Source organism: Bactrocera neohumeralis, chromosome 6 (assembly GCF_024586455.1).
Source record: "Bactrocera neohumeralis isolate Rockhampton chromosome 6, APGP_CSIRO_Bneo_wtdbg2-racon-allhic-juicebox.fasta_v2, whole genome shotgun sequence".
NCBI lineage: Eukaryota > Metazoa > Arthropoda > Insecta > Diptera > Tephritidae > Bactrocera > Bactrocera neohumeralis.
In genome coordinates this window covers 75,680,358-75,692,723 of record NC_065923.1, presented here as the reverse complement: position 1 = coordinate 75,692,723, position 12,366 = coordinate 75,680,358, and positions in this window count along the sequence as shown.

Sequence of the window (12,366 nt, the reverse complement as noted above, 5' to 3'; positions counted from 1 at the left end):
TTTCTTTCAAAATATCGTCTGAAGCTGAAAAGTTGCGAAGAAAGGCATTCTGTAATCACTTTTCGTGTATGCGAGTAAATGTACCAAAAAAAATGTTCGTAAATCTCGTACACTATTTCTTGCAGCAAACAGCCAACAACAAGCCATGTGGCCACAGTAAAGGGCTCAGCGCACCAGCCCTCCGCGTCACAAGTCTGCTCGGCTGTGAAAATTCCCGAAATTGCTGCTTCGATCACATTCAATCATACAGACTGGTGGTGCCACGATCGGTGATCTTTGTTGGTTGCCTAAAGTGTGGCAGTTGGTGTGCAACAATTTGTTGCAAGGTGCGGGTAGCGACAATAAAATATGAGAGCAGTGCATGAAAAAGACGCCAAATCAATTTGAGGTCGATATGAGTGCACACCAACACATATATATATATGTCGCTGCCCTGACTGAAACCACATTTTTACATGTCTGTCAAGGACTTTGCGCCTCTCCGCTTTGAATTCGGCAGCTGATTGTTGCTGACATCCCTCTGCCGTAGTGCTTGCTAAAAAGCCGACAAAGGGCGGCATGTTGAATGGCATTATTGACATTATCGACGCCGCCTTAGACGTGACAAAATTTCTTATTGCAAAAGCGGCATGCATTGACCGGGGCGATTTGTTAATGAGTTGCGCCCTGATTTTCAAAGTTAACAGTATTTCGTAAAAATTAACATCAATTGTAGCATTTAATACAGCTAAAATACAGAAATTATAGCTCTAAGGATAAAAGCCCTTCCAAAGGTGGCTTATAATATATGTTAGAATAGGTTAGCTGAAGAGGTCGATCCCAGTAGAAATATCAATTCTTCTTCTTCTTAATTGGCGTAGACACCGCTAACGCGATTATAGCCGAGTTAACAACAGCGCGCCAGTCGTTTCTTCTTTTCGCTACGTGGTGCCAATTGGATATTCCAAGCGTAGCCAGGTCCTTCTCCACCTGGTCCTTCCAACGGAGTGGAGGTCTTCCTCTTCCTCTGCTTCCCCCGGCGGGTACAGCGTCGAATACTTTCAGAGCTGGAGTGTTTCCGTCCATTCGGACAACATGACCTAGCCAGCGTAGCCGCTGTCTTTCAATTCGCTGAACTATGTCAATGTGGTCATATATCTCGTACAGCTCATCGTTCCATCGAATGCGATATTCGCCGTGGCCAACGCGCAAAGGACCAATAATCTCAATTGGAGAGTTTAAAAACCCGGTTCGTTGTGTTAGTAAAATTCCTATATGTGACCTGGTCTGCGAAAACTAGTTTTCTGAGAAAAGCTGTTAAAAATAATCGTCAGTTTCTCGTTATCTCATTAATTGTTCTCCTTTTTTTTGACACCTAAGCCCCCTTTTCGTAGACCAGGTCACATATATCGATCATAACACCCTCACAAATAACAAAGAAAGTAAACGGCTGGCGCGGTGTTGCTAACTCGGCTATAAGTATAACTTCGTAAGCGTAAAGAAGAAAAGGAATGCGGAGAATCCTGTAGGTGCAGACTTCTGGTTCATCTTTATCAGCTTAATCCTCAGCATTGCAAACGAGTATATTGCCTGCCGACCATAACTTATGAATCCTTATTGTTGGACCCACGGCAAATCTATTTAGTGAACCATATAAATGGTTGGACGGTATAGACCGAATAAAAGATATATTTCGAATGTGACTGATAAATATTTCCTTGCGAATTGGCAAACATTCTTTTACAAGACACGGTGACAACAACGTGAACTGGTTTTCCACAACTTGTGCTCATATTTCATAGAGCCGCCTGCATTCCAAAATAGTCGGCATATCTGCGCTAAGTTTGCTATCAATAAATTCATTAAATACACGAAAGTGAAATTACGAACACGAAGCGGCAGATGAAGTCCTTAATATCGTACTAAACGCATAAATGTAACTATGCGTAGAGAAGAAGTGTAGCAGGTGAAAAATAATTATCCGTTCCACGAACCTGTTCAACTACGAATTGCCACGATATCACCCTCTCCCATTTCGTGCGCCTTCGTTTTGGTTATCTTAACATATGCCTTTTAGCCCGGTCGAATACCTGCAACGCATGCCTAAATCTCTAAGCAACCTGTGCGTAGAAATCCAGCTGACTACTGCCACCGGCATCTGCAACATATAATTTCCGAGCCACAAAAAGACAACAAAAAGAAAACACAAACCGAAAAATCAAAATGCATAAAAAGTGTACGAAATCCGAAATTAGGCGCGTGTCTACGAAATGAAATCACAAAATCAACTCATCTGCGTTGCGCTGCGCTGCGCCGCGCTCTGTCTGCTACTCACTCACAGTGCTCATTTGTGTGCTGCGATTGCGTCTATAACCGAGCGCTCAAAGACCCAACTATGTATTTGTATGTGTGCGCCACACTCATATCCTTTGGGCCCAGACCTTTCAGATGATGTGCAGGCAACAATTGTGGCAGCAAATTGCATGCAGGTACCAGCCGCGTTGAGCGCCAGCGACCGTAGCGGGGCTTGTTGCAGGGATGCGCTCGGCGGCTGAATGCCAATGGTGCCACAAATTAAAAATGCGCACACTGAAATATTTTTTATACGCGCTTTTTACGTGTTGCTCATTTTTTGTTGTTGTTGTGGTTGGCGTTGCTTTGGTGCCCGCAATATGCCTGGCTGCCAAGCTGCAGCGGAAAAAATGTTCAGCGCACACCTTTCGTTCGTTGTCTGTCGCGCTTTGCCAAAGCGACAGGTGCGCATGATGCAAGCGCTCAGTAACAACTAGAACAACAACAAAAACAAAAAAATCAATAACAACAACAAGCTGACTTGTATGCGTAGCAACCAGCATTTAAGGCAAACGCGGAGGCAAGAGTGGAGACAAAGTAGCAGCAGCAGCGCAACAACAACAAGACACAACACAGCGCCCAGCTAAACAACTATGAGCTCACACACACATTCATAAATCTATATATGTACATACCAGCACACACTAGCATAAATACAACAACACATACATACCTATACACATGTTGTACATCTACGCTTGTCAAGTGTGCCGCTCCTTGCCGACAGGAGTTACATGTCCTTTCGTTGTTGTTGGCCATTGAATCGGCGTACAAGCGCAGCACGCTAGCCGTCTGTTGCGCCGGCTGATCCTGATTATTGGCAACGCAATATAAGTCAAGTCAAGTCAACACGAGTCAAGTGCCGACCACAAGCAAGCAAGCGGCTACAACAACAACAACACCGTCTTGCTGCAGTTATCTTTTGCACTAGATTCTCGCAAATGATGCGTTCGCGCCCTCCTGCTATTTACTTCTTGTTTTTATGTGGCAACCACAGCGTTGTTGTGCCTTTTGTCGCCAGCTACAGCAACAACAACAACACTAAACACAATAGCAAAATCATTTCAACTGTTTGTGACTTCTCTTTGTTGTTGTTATTGTTGCTCTTTACTACTTTACGGGTTTTGCAAGATTCACAGTTGCAACTGCAGTTGCATGTTGCATGCCGTTGTCGGTTGACTAGCACGAATAGTCGACGAGAGGACACAGCAAAATTAATTCCTTGCCATAATTTATAATTCAACAGATGACACGAGCCAAGCCACAAGGCAATCGGCAATCGGCGCGGACGATCAATGTGAAACGAGCCGGCGCACGGTGTACCCAGCGCTCGTTGGCTAAGCGGTAGCGGCACCCCGCGCGTCCCCAGCTTTGTAAGCGACTTTAATGTGTGGCACATGCCGCACAGGTTGTTTGGCAAATGTGAACGGCAACTGTTTTGCGTGTCTGCGCATGTTTGTTGTAGCATAGGTTTTGCTTTGCCAGCCAGCCGAGGGTAGCGCCCTTTGCGTGGCATCCCTTATGCCACTTCGCGGGGATGCAGCACTGCAAAGGCATTTATATTTATTTGGTTCTCAGCTTTGCCAGTTTCATTCCCTGCCTTTCGCCGTTTCCAAGCATTTAAAATTCGTTTATATTGCAAAAGAAAATATATATTTATATATTGCATTAGCTTGTGCCCATTTGTTTGGCAACATTTGAAGTTGTTGCCACCGTTGTTTTTGCAGTTATCGGTTTGTTGAACTTGTGTGTCACCGTCGTTGACCTGTTAATCGGTTCATTCGCCCAAGCGATCCTCCACTCAAGCGGGCCCACAACCGATCACCGCTTAATTTACAGCCATTTAACAGTTATTCGCTATTGTCCTGCGGCCGCATTGCCAAAAATTACCTTGTGCGTCTCTTATGCCAATGTTGTATTTGTTTTGTTTATTGTTTGCCACGCAATGAGGTTAGTTATCCACACGCGCCATTTGGGGTTCTTCAACTTTGCACTCCACAAATGTCCCGTGAGCTCTGCACCTGTGACGCTTTGCTGGCTATACACAGTGCATTCCACTTGGACATGACCCACGTAACTAATTTATGGCTTCTCTGCGCACATAAAGAATCGTCCTTAATTGAAAATGTTTACATTCAAAATAATTGTAATAAATAAGCACAATCGCTGATCGGTAGGATTCGTCAGCAGATGTGTTGAATTTATGGAAATTCTCTGAGTATAATTTGTTAAAATTTAAACTTTTAATAAAGTGTGAAAGAGAGATATGTTTCTTATTCTTATAATAGAAAGAACTTAAGGTTTGCACAGCGATCTATTGAGTCCGGCACACTGATCAATTTCAGTATCCTGCTGGGTGCTATTGAGGCGATCTCATCTTTTTTCGGATACATAGAAGCAAGAACCTGGATCCACAAGAAATCCCATAGGCCCAGCACACTGATAAATTCTAGTATCATCTTGGGTGCTCCTTGGGTGCTCTTGAGATGAGTGATCTCCATTCGGATAAACATGTATATCCGAGGGTCTTGATCCTGCGTTCACAGACTGCTCTGAATTCTAGCATTAATTACTCGGGAAGTTCCAGCTTCATATTTCAAAACCGGCAGTTTGCACAAGGCTTCGTTAGCTTACAGTGCCCTGTGTAAAATGACACAAGTAGCCTGAATTTGTATCTCGGCAGATTGATTACACTTTTAAATATAGTGAGAGTGTACCAACCCCTTAGAAACTTTGCCTGGCACATGACTACGAGTTGTTGCCAATACTTTCCCTACCCATGCTTTCTTTTCTGTGGAGTCGCTCCTATATGGTTTGGGGACCAAGCGCAATGAAAGGTTCCGGTCCTTCTATCCAGATAGCAGTTGTAGAGTTGTTTATTCCTGGTTATACCCCTGGTGAGATGCACTTGGTTGCGAACTTATAGGCTATTCAGTCGCTCTATGCACTCCTGAACCAATAGCGACATAATCTCTTTAAGAGCCATTTAATATGGCTATCCCTTAGCAGTAGGTCAAGCATGGAGCTATTCCATTCAGCTTTACTGCTAAGGGTAACTTTAAACTTCCTTGTAAAGTATACCATTTTGGTAACGGTGCTCCTCGGTAGAAGAACCAGTGGTGTTTCATCAATTAAGACCTTCATTTGCAGGAATGAGGTTACCTTCCTTTTGCATACCTTTATTTTATTAGAAGCATTGTATATTTAGCTGTTTGATTGATTACTAGGTGGAGGAGTGGGAGTTCCAGCATGACTTCTAGTGCTACCGTCAGGCACGTACACATTGCACCCGATGCGTAAAAGCAGACAAGTCTTTCCTAATTTCGAAAGTCCAACCGAAATATCCGTTGCTTTCGAAGCCCATGTCATCGCTTCATATGTAACAATCGGTCTCACGATCATGGTGTATACCCACCTGGCATACGTTGGCTTGCAGCCTCAGGAATTCCCAGCCAGGCGATTCTTAGCACACCATGAGTGTTTTTTTTGTTGCCTTAACCATGGTCAGATCCACGTGCTGCTTCCACCGAAGAGCGTCAAAGAGGCTACTGCAGATGTTTCTCCACTCACATACTGACGAGGGATGCACATATATATGGCCCGATAGAAAAGATGCGCAGTAAGCTTTTTCAATATGGATCAAAGCTAGGAAGAAAATTTGGAAAGGGTGTCTGTTGCCGTCAAGCTTAGTCTTAAGCTACCTGACCACTATAGTAATTTTCTGGCACCAGTGGCTGTTATTAAAGTAGCACTAGGCTTACTACTCCGAATTGCAGCTTTTAGGTGAGCGTTCACGCCTTTAGCAGAGTGGAATTACTAGCATTGAGCTCGCAAACTCTGCGCTCAAAGTTAAATAAAGAGTGGCTTACCTCACTCTTTTGGATGCCTGGTCATGGCGGAATCGCTGGAAACTGCAAAGGCGATGAGCTAAGAAGAATCGAATTTAAATTGCTTTAGCACTGGATCTATTGACCTCCTGTGCGTCTAGCAGGTCAACAACCAGCCTCTGTGTGACCGCGCCACACTTCTGGCCTAGAATAGAACGTAGGAGATCTACTGAACTACTTGCCTTATGCAAAGTTCGTCTTGTCACAATCGGGGCAGGTATTAGTGGACATTGTTCAATGCGTTTACACGCGGAGTTTCTAGATATCAAAGTTGTATGGTAGAAGACGAGCTGGTAAATTCCAAGCACTTTCCCGTCTATTGTCCAGCTTTTGCAAAACTGAGGTTGTAACATCTCGGTAGTCATATCTGAGGAACCAGGAGATATAGCTGAACCTCAGCTTAGCTGTCTCAACAAATTTGTAAATGGCTCAATGCATTTAGTCGATTCATGGAAGTCTTTTTTATAGGTGTTCTAGGTACCACAACGCAGCGGCATTGTAAGCTGTCCACTACCACTGACTACCGGACCAGTGTTCTAAGCTATTAAAGTGGATCCTTGTTAGCATCGACAATTTAACCTGATCTAAAGTAACCTAATCCAACTGAACCTCATGAAAAAAATGTTTTTCAAGTCTCCAGAGAAGATCTCCTAAGCTGTTTGTCAAATTTTAACGGTTTAGAATTTATCGTTAAACTACATTTCTTAAATACTAGAAAAAATATAGAGAAAAGAGTTCAAGAAAACCATCCGCAGCAGTTGAACACCTGTACCCCCATCAATTGGCAGCCTTTCCCGGTCCAACTAAACGCATACGCACCCTTTCAATGGTTTCCACTAACATTTAATACATCTTGTCCAACATCATGAGCCAGTGGTGGCTCCGCGTTATGCGGGCGGAATTAGTAAGTACCATTAGAATGCACTACCATGACTTTGACTAATTAAACGAGCGGAAATGCATTGTCTAACCACAATGACTACGAGAAATAACAAAGAAACATCCAGGATAAAGAAACGATTATAAAGTTGTTAGTAATCTAGGTAAAAGGTACAACGGATTAGGGTGCCAATAGCTGATTTCTCTGCTTAACTGTTTAATGGGGGCACATACAGGCCATTTGTAGGCGATTGCCACAAACAGAGGCCGAGGGGTTAACGCGCCGTTCTAATCCTGTGCCGCATGTTGGCATTGTCCTGCGCACTGCACCTATGAATAAAAACTGCTAGCACAACAACAAGAACAGTATACAACATTAAGTGGCAACTGAAGTGATGGCAGCAATGGCCCAATCGGTATGCGCAGGTGACTTTTTCGAAAGGGCAACAGAATCGTCCCTTAAGCGCGCCAGCCCTTTAAGACGCAACACAACGCCGCACAAATATTCACAAAAATACATAATCGTATCAGTAAATGAGAGAATAAAAAAATAGTAGAAGACAAAAACAACACGACTAACTTAGTAAATTAAATGTGTAAAAGGAAGCCAAAAATGCAGAACTAAAATGAGCCAAGTGACGAATAGCGGAAGAGCGGAGGCCATCAGCATTCTGCTGGTTTACGCTGTCAGTCGAGCTACACCGAGCAGGTTGCTACACTAACAGAAAAACAATGTCTTAGGTCAGGATGCATCTTACAAACAGTGCAAACGAAATAACAGGAAAAAATTCAATTCTGCGGTAGCAGACCAGGCAGATGGGCAGGTGTCGGTTTTCGGCCGCGTTCGATTTGTGTTGCCGCGACAATAAGTGGTGCAAGCGTATTGGAATGGTGTGCGAGCTGGTGGCGCGGTAAATTACCCAAAATGCGATTCGATGCGCAATTAAAATGTTTTAACATCATGCATACATATGTACATATGTATTACATAGAGGATCTAAGTATGCTCTTAAGCTTTATTTTGAGTGTAGCTGACGCCAAGGATTAATAACGAGTGAGATCAGGCCTTTATTCATTTCCACTCTATAAAATATGCATATAAATATATATCAGTATGACGTTCGGAGTCGATTTTGCCATGCCCGTCTATCCGTCCGTTTGCCCGTCGGTCCATCTGTCTGTACAGACTAGTTCGCGTCCCTCAGTTTTTGAGATATCGATCTTAAAATCAACCACCAACCTTGTAGGACCCAAACCTGCGGTTGGTCCACAGTCACAGTTCAGCCGTACATATTTCATATTGGTTGGCTCGGTACTGAAGAAGTGTAAATGAGGTGTTGTGATAGTTAGTTGGCTGGGTATCAAAGCCATAGTTGTCCTACCATACCCAATTCCTATACTTGCGTCCTCGTCGAGTACCCTAGCCAAAGTGAGCAACTTTGAGATGTGATAACCAACCCTTGTGTAACTCAGGGTTACAACTAAAAGAGAAGGAACCTTGATGGGGTCACGCCTAGGTAATCGGTGTCAGGGTGTGTCCACCAAGGGGACACGGCTACACGCGAGTGTCTGTCTCGCGCTCGCTTTATAAAAATGAAGCAATGAAATTCTGCCCCCAGCTGGGGTTGTGCCGCTGGTTTGGCCATGAATTAATGAAACTTTGTCCTTCGGTTGTGACCCATGACATAAACATGTTATTACAGGAAAGAAACACGAAAGCCTCAGATAGTTTTGAAGCAACATGGATATGGTTAAACGCTTAAAAATTCAACGAATGCTTTGATTCGGCCGTCACGTTGACATGAAACATGCCGTGCCAGCGAAAGGCCACTTTGCTTCAAGACCTATAAGTGGACAATGAAAGCAAAGGCGCCCACGCTTGCACTGGAAGAACTATGTGAATAGCGACCTGTCTGCGCTTGGGTCGTGAACCTGGCGTGGCGACCTAGACTAAACCACGGCTGTAGTGCCAAAGAAATCCTACACATATATTTCTAAAATAATTGAGTAACCTTTCGAAAGTGATCAATTGAGATTTGTTTTTCCAACTCTCAAATGCCCTCCAAATGCGCTCCACCTTAAAGTCAATAAATGTAAGCGTTTAAATGGTTTCGCACACAAAAATGAAACACGAAAATTGAGGATATCAAAATTGGGTCAATACACGCACGATCGTCTAAAGCAAAGCTGTTGCGAGAGAGCGCATCGCAGACGCAGGTACAACAAAAAACATAACTGAGCAAATGAAAAAATAACACAAAATAAAATCGAATTCCAAAAAAAATGGCAGCGAGGGGAGCAGCATTGACGACAGGTGTAGCCAAAGTGGCAGCAGGTCAACAATAACAATAACTGGGGAAAGAAAAAAACTGTGTTGATGAATGCGGCCGAAGAGCGCGCAGAAAAAATCGAAGATGCGTCGAAGGGGCAACAGCCGTTTTGGCTCTAAGCCGCACATTTTTTTGGTTATTACTGTTTGGATGAACTGTGCACATGTGTATGAGCAGTTTTATACAGCTGTATGTGTGTATATAAATTAAAATATACTAATGACTTTCGTTTGTGTAGTGATTTGCAATTTAATGCGTGCAGCAATGCTGCGAGCGCATACTAGTGGCATGTGGCAACCGCCGACACGCGACACGCGCTGTTACAGCCAGCATCCTGCGTAAACTCGTGGTAAGAGTGGCGCTGGACAAAAGCACGGCGCAGTCTCGGCAAGGCGCGTTTTAGTGTAATTTTTACTAAAAGCCACAGACGATTACAACAGCAACGACGAGCATATGGTTTTTACCACATTGCCCACCCTGGACACCCCGAGATTGCGCAGCATACGAAAACCGGACGGCTGCAGCTATTCTGCGCGTCGCTCCAGGACCGGCTACTGCAGCGGCTAATATAATATTGCTCATCATTGAGCGCAATGCCGTCAAGCTGAACGCTGTAAGGCCGCTTGGGTCAAACGCCGGCTGGTTACAACACAGTCAACACAGCGAAGGCAGCACAGACAACACAGCCAGCGCAGACAGCTAGTCAGTCAGTCAATGAGCCATCAGCCGAGCTAACAGTCATTCATTTTGGCCGAGAATGAAACCAGCAAAAGGAAGCGCAAACGACAACACCCAGGACTCATTTACGAAGACAGGTGCAGATTTCTTATGCGACGGCGAGTGTGCGGCCAGAAAGAAAGGATATCTGCTTGAAAATATGTTTAATGCAAACATTTACATACATACGAGTGCACACAACTACACAGCTCTTCATGTATGCTCTTTGAATGCCTACGCCATCCACGTACAGCTGTATGCTGTATGTCCACAATAATAAACGTAAATCAGTTTAGAATTGTGTCATAAAAGTTGCATGCGGCAACGTCTTCCAAGTTAGTTAGAAAGTAATCGAATGAAGATCGTCAAACCTCAAAATAAGTTTTGGTTCCATTAAGAAACCGATTCATTCAGCAAATGCTACTTTTATCTGTATGTTTTATTATTACTGTTATCGCCGAATTCATTACTCTTCTTCTTCTCTGTTGTTGATAGAGTTTTAACTTCCATTCCACACAACCGTATGTATTACTGGTTTCTTTGATTGGTTGATTGAAAACGAGGCGCCAGACCGTTGCTATTATTGTTGTAGCGGCAGAAATCGGCCGAATTAACAGTCCTTGGCCTGATCAAAATCCCGGTATTTTCCGGTTACGTAGACCCGACTGTTGTGGGACGTAGACGACAGCAATCAAGCCATCATAACCCTTACTCAACAACTCAGTGATAAAATATCTAATATTTACCACCTCAGTTCCCGAATGTATCTTAAGTAATGGCATTGAGAGCCGTGGAATATATTCCGTCTTATTTGGCTGTAGGCTGGCCATTCGCAAAATTGGTGTTTCAGCGTCTCATCATCCTCCGCATAAGCTCCGCATTCCACCGAATCCAAATTTGTGAAGTTTAGATCTTAAGGGTAGATGTCCTGGAAAAATGCTGCCCACTGACTCTCAAGTTGGAGCATTTGGAGGTTTGAAAGGGATATCTTTCTCATCCAAATGAGGCTTGGACATTCGCAAAAGTAATATTCCAGCGTCTCATCATCATTCTCTGCGCATGCTCTGCATTCTTTGAAGGTGTTGAAGGTGTTATCTTAAAAGTTGCTGCCATGTGATGACCTTTACAATATTACTATGTTCCTTTTTGTCCAGTTGTAGAAGCTTTTTTGGTCTGTCCATCATCAACACTACCCCAAGTAATTTTGTGCAATGACCTGCGTTGCTAGTGTTCCAAGAACTGAGATTTTGCTCTTGGGTCGATTGTTTCAAACAACTCTTGAAGAAGCTGAAAGATCTGAGGCAGTTTCGGACATTTGTATTCCCAGCTGGCATGAGCAGTCTCCAGTGAGATTTAGTATATGTGTTACTTATAGCCTTAAGGACCGCTTGGTTCTCCCATAGAAGGTTTATGGATTTGCTAGTTCAGCAGAAGCTCACATGGCGACTTCTGTTATCACAACAATTTCGGACTAAAAGACTGGATTGTTTACTTCGATATCATAAAAAGGTCGAGTAGGTAGGTGATACCATGACCGTGGTGACGCCGAGTCTGGATCCAATGAATATGTTTTGACCAGATATCGTAGATAACTTCAAGAGCCTTTGTTGATGTAGTTTTCAATGCGTCTATAATCCCCAGCAAGCAGGCACGTTGCATCTGTTTCAGTATGTTGGGACGGATGCTTGTCCACGACCATGTGGAGTCGTAAACCCCACTTTGAGGCAATAGCTCTTCTGCAGTAGTTCCAGATTCGAAGATTGTGTGAAGACCTGCTCGCAGTGCGTTCTCTTCAGCTTATTTGCTTATCTAGAATAGCCCCGAGATATTTGACAGAGCTCGAGAGTACAATAGTTCTAATAGCGAGATTCTCTCTGTCCAAAGAAATATCAAGTGATCAAGAGTATCCAAAGCAAGGGAGAGAAGATGTATCTTTGCTGAGTGCCACAAGTAATCTGGTGAGCGATTTTTATACCATTCCCAAACTGCATTCGTTAGTATTTAAAAGAAAAAAATTGAGAGAGGAGTTCAAACCCAAAATGACATTACTTGTGAAACTGTCGTAACTATTTTTACTGTCAATTGTCATTGATTTTTCAATTCTTCAATTCCTGCTAAACACCATTGATTTTCTACGTCTGATTTTCGCAATTTCACAATACTTCCTTAGTCACTCAGTGCATTTACGACCCAATCGGAATCCATGCAAGTTGCCAAGCATA